We start from the raw sequence: 9,646 nt of genomic DNA, 5'->3' as shown, positions 1-9,646 counted from the left end.
GGGTGTTGCTGTGACGTAATTCATTGTCGTGAATATCAGGGGTTAGCCATGACTCAGTTAGGATTGCGATTTCGGTGCTGGTGTCCTCAAGGAGAGTTTGCACAGCTTCCTTTTTGGACATATAGCTACGGATATTCGTAAGCAGGATAGATGTAGTTTGATAGACTGGAGGAACGATTCTAGTTGGGATGGACTCGAAAGGAGGGGAGGGCGGAACCCTGGAAGCACGCAGTGAACGCTATGCTTTCAGTGCTATAACTCTGTCCGATTCAGCATCATAAACGAAAGGCTTTTTGTCAACGATAAGCTTGTCGAAACGGATTTTGAAGGACACGAATTTGCTTTCCTGCGCATACAAGAAAAGCTTCTACCTTGCCAATCTTACACGCGCTGAATAATCCTCGCGTACAGAGAATAACAAGTCCTTCAGTTTCGGGCCAGCGGAAAGTATTCTAGCCTTATCCTTAAATCTGGACAGGGTGACTATAATCGGGCGGTTTTTATTAGCTTGAAAGCGGCCTAGTCTGTGTGCTCTTTCAATATCTATGGAAGTAATTGGAACTTCAAGTTTTTCGGTGCAAAACGAGATTATACGCGATTCTGATTCGGCCCATGTTTCGTTAATGACGTCGGGTATTTCAAAAAATAGCAGGTTGCACCGGCGGAGGCGATTCTCTGAGTCATCGCACTTTTCGGCTAGCGTTTTAATGCTGGAAGAAAGGTTATATAGGGTATTACCATTCTCGGTAGTGGGATCAGTGGCACGGGCTGCGTTAATTTGCTCAAGAGCGTCAACACGGGAGGAGAGGCGATCGACCAAGCCTTCCATGTTTGATTGTGTTGCTCGGATAAGGGCCAATTCAGAAAGCACTGTGTCTTGCGATTTTTCAACGCGAGCGATGGCTTCAGCAATACTTTCAAGTGTGGGGGAAGGACCAGGGTTAGATTCAATGTCTCCCGCGAGCATGAGCAGAAGGCAAACTAAATGGGCATTCACGGCGGAAGAACACAATGATTCACACAATAATGTACGCCACCTACGCCAGCAATCAAGGATGTCAGGGGGGCACGACACCGCAAGTAGAAAGGAATCACTTGATCGAAAGGAATTAGCGTGTTGCAAGTAACTGACCTGCATTAGGAAGGGCATTTTCATGATCGCGTTCGATGCGGTGGCATGCCCCGACTGGCCTTCGGGCGAAGGTGGCTTTTGTAGGGATGCGGCGCTAGTAGATGTCCGAGGTTGCCAGGCGATGAAGTGGTCGGCGACTGAAGGTGGCGGATCCGGTTCGGCTTGACATTCATCGTTCTCGTCGGTGAACAGAAGTGGCGGCTTGTTGGTGAGGTAAGCAGGAGGTAATCCGGGAGGACTTACGGGCAGCCGGAAAACGCAGGATGTAGTCGAGATGAACCCGAGTAGAACAACCTGCATTAGGAAGGGCATTTTCATGATCGCGTTCGATGCGGTGGCATGCCCCGACTGGCCTCCGGGCGAAGGCGGCTTTTGTAGGGATGCGGCGCTAGTAGATGTCCGAGGTTGCCAGGCGATGAAGTGGTCGGCGACTGAAGGTGGTGGATCCGGTTCGGCTTGACATTCATCGTTCTCGTCGGTGAACAGAAGTGGCGGCTTGTTGGTGAGGTAAGCAGGAGGTAATCCGGGAGGACTTACGGGCAGCCGGAAAACGCAGGATGTAGTCGAGATGAACCCGAGTAGAACAACCTGCATTAGGAAGGGCATTTTCATGATCGCGTTCGATGCGGTGGCATGCCCCCTTTTTTCCTCGATTTTATGCGCTACAGATTACCTGTTATTTGCGGGACTCGCAGAACTAGCGTGCGCGTATTCCAGTCGCTTTAAGCCTAAGCAGTTGAAAAATGCCTTGTCTTTCCGAGATGCGGAAGGCCAAGGCACGTTTCCTGTGTTTGAAAATACGCCTTCCAGATTCGAAATCTACAGCAGCGACAGTCGTCATTGCTTTTGGTTAACCAATTAACAAAACATCCGCGCTGACACTTTCAGAATGCACTTCAGGTAGTTCGCTTGGATTCCATCGAATCACCTCGCCTCACTTAGAACATCTAGGCCCCACTCAACGTTCATTGCAACTTTAGCTCAGCATCGGGCAGTACTTTCGGCGCACTTGACGCATGTAGCATGGCCACCGTTACTATTTTGAGGTGCCTGCACCCACTCAAATCTCTTTTTACAATTGCTGGCACTCAAAAAAGAAGCAGCCATCGCATCCAGCCTAGAAACAGGCCTTGCTACTGTTCCTGAACGAGAAGCACAATGGACGCCTTCACATGTACACGGATGGTTCTGTTGCTTCAGTAAGCAAGCAGGGCAGTGGTCATTCTCTCGAATTCCATCACAATCAAATTCAAGACAGCGTTCGACGACGTGTTATGTTATCATCGCCCATAGAACGATAGCAGCGGCTTGACTATCGCGACCGTTGACTATACAAACCCAGACATGTGGCCGTGTAGCCGTTGTCCACTGCGCGCTGGCATGGAATAAAACACGTTCAGTATACTACTCCCATAGTCTTCTTTCGGCGGTGGTTTCCAACCCCGACGAAACACGACAACTTACGTCTCTAATCAAGTAATGCTTCAACTTTACACTGTTTTGTTCTTCAATTTTATGCGCTTCAGCTTAACTGTGATTTGTGGGACCTGCAGAACTAGCGTGCGCGTATTTCAGTCGCTTCAAGCCCAAGCACTGGAAAAATGTCTTGTTTTTCGAAGACGTGGAGGGCCAAGGCATATTTACAGTGCTTGGAAATACGCATTCTAGATGCGGAATCTACAGCAGCGGCAGTCGTGATTGCTTTTGGTTAACCAATTAACAAAACATCCGCGCTGACACTTTCAGAATGTACTTTAGGCCCTTCGCTCGGATTACATCGAATCACCTCGCCTCGCTTGCCCCGCCGCGGTGGTCTAGTGGCTAAGGTACTCGGCTGCTGACCCGCACGTCGCGGGTTCAAATCCTGGCTGCGGCAGCTGCCTTTCCGATGGAGGCGGAAATGTTGTAGGCCCGTGTACTCAGATTTGGGTGCACGTTAAAGAACCCCAGGTGGTCGAAATTTCCGGAGCCCTCCACTACGGCGTCTCTCATAATCATATGGTGGTTTTGGGACGTTAAGCCCCACATATCATCACCTTGCCTCACTTAGAACATCTAGGCTCCACTCACCTTCAATGCAACTTTAGCTCAGCATTGGGTAGTGCTTTCGTTGCACTTGACGCATGCAGCATGGCCGCCGTTACTATTTTGAGGTGTCTGCACCCACTCAAATCTTTTTTTTATAATTCCTGGCACTCAAAAAAGAAAGTCATCTCATCCAGCCTAGAAACAGGCCATGCTACTGTTCCTCAACGAGAAGCACAATGGACGCCTTCACATTTACACGGATGGTTCTGTTGCTTCACTGAGCTAGCAGTGCGGTGGATATTCTAACAAATTTCGTCACAATCAATTTCAAGACAGTGCATTTAACGTCATCGCCCGCTGCAGACCTCACTGACCTAAGTGCAGCACTTGAGTTTACCGAATGTAGCTTTTCAATGTAATGGGCCCAACGAGCAGTTAGTACCTGAAATATGGCTTCTTCATCACATGCACAGTTAAGAAACAACACAGCATTGCTTATCAGTGGATACCAGGTCATTGTGGTATATACGGCAACAACAGTGCAGATGAGACTGCTAGATTTGCTTTTGACGGTACGCAACACACAGTCATGCCACTCAGAAAAATCGATGCAGCTTCGTCTGCTGGCACGTAACCTCCCACTGACACTGGCGAACTTGACGCAATGCAGAAACGCACTCTTACATTACTTGGATTCCGACCTCAAGCTTCATCTTCCCTCAAGTATATCTAAAGCTGAGGAGGCACTTCTGGGCCGCCTGTGGCTTGGCATTACCTTCACGAACACATACTCCTTTGTTTACGGAATGGGCAGCACCTTTACGTGCGATAACTGCAGCTACGATGAAACAATCACAAATATTCTGTGTGAGTGTACTCGTTTCAGTGCGCAAGGAAAGGAACAAACAAAGCCTCAGATAGACTAGATGATCCCCTTTGTCAGAAAAAAGGATTCTGGGTGATTGGCCAAGTCTATCATGAGCTCAGACAGTTTTGAAGGCTTTATTAGGTTTCTTGTGGACAACTGGCCTTAGAGACAGACTTTGGTCTCGTATGCTTTTTAATATAGTTTCTCCTCATTCACATTTCTTTGTCTTCTGTCTCTCTCTTTGTATCATTTCGGTCGCTAATCCCGCCATTGGGAAAGTAATCGACGGCCATATTTGAAGGGCTGACGTATCGGCCCTCGAAAAAGCACCACGAAAGCTTAGGCAATTGAGATTCGAAAGCTTAGGCAAACGAAATTAGGTCGTTTAGTGCACCAGCCAACGCCGGTTTTGGTACAATGTTTACAATGTTTACGTACACATATATTTGGATACATGCACTCTCGCCTAAATTGTACCTGTGGGCTAGTTGGTTGCTCATATTTAAAATAATGGCAGCGCATACCAGGTTAAGACACAAGCAGCAAACACGAAATGGACGACACAGTGATTGTTTTGTGGTTTTCGTGTTTCTAGTTTGTGTCTAAACCTGGTATGCGCTGCCATCACTCGTAAATATGCAGACTCGGCTAGTCAATTTACTATATAACTGAGAACATAGTCAGTAAAATAGGAGCAATCAAATCCATAGCACTACACATGTAATGTCATCAATAACAAAATCTTCAGAAAACGTAAGGTCTTGAAATATCCACCAAACATGCCAATCCATCAGTTTTCGAAAAGAGTCCCGAACACCCCTCTTCAAATAAACACGCCGACACCAGTGCTGGTGGTTGTTCCCTGCGTTGTCGGCTCGTCGCTCTTCTTGCAGCTCTTCACCGACTCTGACTCACCATCGCCTCTCGTCTGTATCAGGCTGCGGTCGAGTTCGAGAACATTGCACAGAGCTAACATGTGCGTAGCGCAGGGAAAGCCGGGGAACGTACTATATCCTTCTAGAAATTTCCACTGCGCAGACAAATGCGCGCCGATGGCAGCCACGTTAGCCTCTCGAATTTTCTCGATGCTTCCCCATGTTCGTTTTTTTACGGTGCGCTTCCTTTATGGCCAAGCTGAAACTGTTTACACTCTGGAGAAACGACCGTTGTTGGCGCCTTGCATTTGCCGTCTGTTTTGACGCACTTGGAGGATGGTTGCAGCGCCCATTTGTGACAATCTATTTTCTATAATTTTCTACTCCCCTTACCCCCCTCCTCAGCACAAGGTAGCCATCCGGCCCAAGAACCAGTTAACCTTCCTGTCCTTCCACTTATTTGTTTTCTTTCCTGCCTACTTCTCTAATCTAAAACCATGTTGATGCTAAGTCAAGCTATAAAAAACACTTTAGTCGTCACTGGACTTGATGCTCCTCGTGATAAGTCACCGGTAAAATGGGCAATCGCCGAGAACTGTGGCATACGATGACTTGCGGTTCGACGCACCACACCGGTGAGCAGTGGCTCGCACGCATTTTTGTTCTGCTTCGTTGAACAAAGCACCTCGCCGCGCAATGTCAGTGCTTTAGAAGTTTTTTTTTTCAACCGTGACTGTGACGATGACAAGCTACGTAGGCCATGAACGGTCAGGAAACTTTTTTTGTCGCACTAAAATGATCTGCAATGCTTTTAGGCTGCTCGGGGGTACTGTCAGTTTGGCTAGCAGATCAGTCGATACACAAAACAGTTTTTATTGTATGATACCTTACTGCAGATAAAAAAGTCATCATTTTAAAGATCTCAGGGGATGGGGATGGCTGTAGCAGTGTGCTAAGAGTTCATTTCGGGATCGCTGCTTCGGCCGACATCGTCAGTCGATCGGCATAAAGCGCAACACTTATTGAGTGCGTTAAAGTTTTTTAGATGTGGAGCATCTTATACTCGCGCCTTGTAGTGCGCCGTCCGCACCGCTTCTCGAACATTCGACAGCTGACGCGCGCGCATGCGCCGTCGCACCGTCGCCCACTCTTCCACCATCTGTGCATCCCTTCCTCCTCTACACACCGCGCGCGCTTCACTCCTCCACCATCTGTGCACCCTTCCTCCTCTACACACCGCGTTCGACATCTACAATTCTCCTGATTCTCCAGTGGACGCGCATGTGGCGTCGCGCTTCGAGAACATTCAACAGCTGACAGTGCATGCGCCGTCGTGCTGTATATATACTCAAGGTCGGCGCTCGCTCGCTCAGTTGCCGCTCGTCGGTTGGTTTGTACGGCGCGTCGACGTCCAAGGTCGCGGTGAAATGAATTCCAACGAATCCACAAACACAATGATCGACGTCCCTTCGACCAGCGCCGCCCTTTCGCATACGTGTGTACGTGTTCACTCATTTAACACCCCCTCCTACAACCACGTTAACCAATTTAGCCATCGACCCAAGTAAGTCGCAATTTAACACCCCATTTCACAACCACGTTAACCAATTTAGCCATCGACCCAAGTAAGTCGCACTTTAACACCCCGTTAACCAATTATATGGTCCGCATCCTCCTCAGTGTTCCCCCGAGGGAAGCTGCGGGCAATTTTTTTATCTAGCTTTCAGTGCGCTATAGGATACATTTCTTAGTCGAATCCAGATGGTTATTCGAACTCTGATCTTGGTCAAGCTGCACGGCTAGGCGGCAAATAAACAATACAGTTAGACATAGACGGCGCCGAATAATCGAAACCCTGCGCTTGCTTAACGTACTTCTTCCTTTGGGTGCCGTCCTGGCACACAGTTTGACCAAGATAAACGAAAATGAACGCGTTCAGCGCTTCGTGTACACTTACTCTTGAGTGAAGCTTTCGCGTTTTTTTGTCATATATATGGGTGCAATGGCCGGCGCTAATCTCGTATGGCAGGTAGATTTCACCAGCTCGTTACAATAATATCTTTGCTAAACGCGCCAGCGTGGCAATTTATTTGTCAATAATATATTCACAGCAAATTCATGCGTAAGCTTTTTTTTTAATGTGGAATACACACGTACCTCTTATAAAATGGTTTTCGCACACTCTGGTTTCAAAGTTCCGTAATCAAAAGCTACCTACCGCTGTGGCTTTCTCCACAGCCGCGGCCCATCTCGTTTTTCTGTCTTGATTACATGGAAATTGATACGTGTGTTTGCCTTGCACGCTCGAGTTAGAGCAGCCAACGGCTGAACAACCGACCATGGTTTATCAGGACAAAGATAAATGGGCGACCGCGCGCGCGAATTCCGAACAATCTGAGGCTTGCGCCGAAGCGGTTTGCCGTTGTCTACTCTTTTCGAACCGCGGAATCTGGTAGCAGACGGTGCATCCCAAAATCCCTCGCTCTTTTACTGGTCACCTATTCCACGATCACAGCACAGCTACTCAATTTATGCAACGACATCGACGCACATCTTTGCCTTTAGCTTGAAGCTAAAATTCGGCAGATCCCACGTACCTTAAAATGAATGTTATTCGAAGTATGTAGATCGAAATTGGCTGTTATGCAAACTCTTTTTGAGCGAAACGTTACGAAATGGCGCAAAAATAGGTACAAATATTGTAAGCACAGCCACGGGAGTCGGCAGGGATGTGCAAAAGGGGCACCTGTCCTCTCAAACCCCACCAGCACTCGCCCTCACCTAATTGAAGCTACTCCAGTGCTGTCCTTCTCCCCAGCCACGATGCAACACTGGTTTGCATCCCTCAATAGAAAATTCTGCCGACAAACATGTGCGCAGACGTACGTTTAACAGTAATAAACTTTTATAGGACCAGTAATTTACAGCTAAGTAACGCTGCAAAAAGCGGCATTAGTATCATCAACACAGAAGCGGTAAGCTGATATGTAACACTTGAGCTTACCAGGATGGTAGCCCTGAACACAGCTACATAAACCAAATCTGGTAGCTGTCGCTCAACTACAGATGACGTTAAGGCAACGTGACACCTGTTAGCATAGGAGCACATATTTATCGTTTATAAAATTGCACAGCCTGCAGTCGACCACAATTGACGTTCTACCAACATAACGCCTGCATAAGGTGTTTTTCCAAAAGATTCTTGAAACTTTACGTGCTTTTGTGATAGAATACTTCATTGACAAATAGAAAGCTTGGGTTAGATTCCTAGTGGGACTGTCATAATTATTATGTGCATTTTAGATGCGAAGTAGCTCTTTGATTAGCTTGTGTACCGCTGTCCGTCCGTGTTTGCGTGCCAACGCGCCACACCATGCTCTCCTCACTGCAGGTGTTGGGGTGGTGCCAAATAGGTTTTCATGCTCTGAGTAAGCGCATGTTCTACACATCAGGCCGGTGCACACGAAGGCACACGAATGCATGTCGTGGTGTGCCTGTAAAGGCAGGTTGCCAAAGTTTCGGGCGTATTGGCTAGCGCATGGCTAGCGCGTTGCTCATGCTGCCCACCTCTTGAGCTGGCAAGTAAAGAAAGTCTTGCTCTTTTTAGGGGCATAGCTCCTCATGGCGTGGCTTGTGCGTCCCCGTAGTGCGTAACCTGTGGCACATACCCGCATACCAGTGGCCCATACCCACCCTCGGGCACTTATCCGGACGTCCACATGCTACGAAAAACGTAGCAAGTCTCCGTTACTACGCTCCCGGTGTTAACAAAGCGCTCACAGGAGAAATGTGGTACATACTCTCGTTTAGTCCTTGGATTGTCCGCTGGATGGCTGTACTTGTATAAGATGAATATATGATAAAAAGAAGCGAGATGGCGGTACTTGAAGTGTTCACTAGATGAACGAACCGACGCATGGACGGACAGACAGACAAGCATACGGACAGACGGACGCATGATCGGGCGCATGTACACATGGACTGACGCACAAAAGATGCACTAACGGACGCACGAACGGATGCACGCACGGACGGATGCACGCACAGACGGAACCACGAATGGATTGACGGATGCTTTGCCCCACTCATCATCAGTCATTCCGTGGATATGCTGTGATTCTTTTGTTGGCTCTTGATGCGCAGCACGTCAGCTCGTGTGACGTAACAAAAGACAACAACAACTTCAATGCTCTACAAAATAAAGCAGAAATGTTAATCTTCAAAAAAGCTTCACTACTTGAAGTTGTAGTAGAGTTGTACAAGTGTAAATAAAAACTGCGTCATTCAATGTTTATTGCAGTCACCTTTCAAATTATTCTTTCCGTGGCAAGCTTTTCATCAAGCTTTCTGCATGCACACTCACCCTACACTACTTTAACTCATTTGTTTTTTTTTCTGTTTTTTTTGCAATTCCTCTGTGCTTCGAAGACAAAAAAAAAAGAGAAAAAGTGCTGTTTTTTATCTTGCTCTTAAATGAAATGATACATTTCATTTTTCAATCATAAAAATCCTATTCACAATGCCACTGCAATTTTATTTCACTTATTCTGAGAACTATTACATTGAGTTTGAGACTTATTTTCAAATCTTCAAGCACGACACTGCTGTCTGCCCTCATAGTTTTCAGAATCGATGAACATTGCGAAGTAGCTGTCGTAAGAAGTAAATTATTATCGGTTAACATACAAATATGAAAAATTTGTCAAACTCAACGCTGGGGAATGGCGGACAGCTTTGCCCTGG

The 9,646-nt window shown here is 47.2% G+C and overlaps 1 pseudogene; it reads right to left on the bottom strand.

The window, feature by feature from the left end:
- Positions 1-217: 217 nt before the first annotated feature.
- LOC142793821 (uncharacterized) lies at positions 218-1,744 on the bottom strand (annotated as a pseudogene).
- Positions 1,745-9,646: the final 7,902 nt, after the last annotated feature.

The sequence above is a fragment of the Rhipicephalus microplus genome, chromosome 2 (genome assembly GCF_043290135.1).
Source record: "Rhipicephalus microplus isolate Deutch F79 chromosome 2, USDA_Rmic, whole genome shotgun sequence".
Taxonomy (NCBI): Eukaryota; Metazoa; Arthropoda; class Arachnida; order Ixodida; family Ixodidae; genus Rhipicephalus; species Rhipicephalus microplus.
This window is presented reverse-complemented; position numbering and strand designations above follow the sequence as displayed.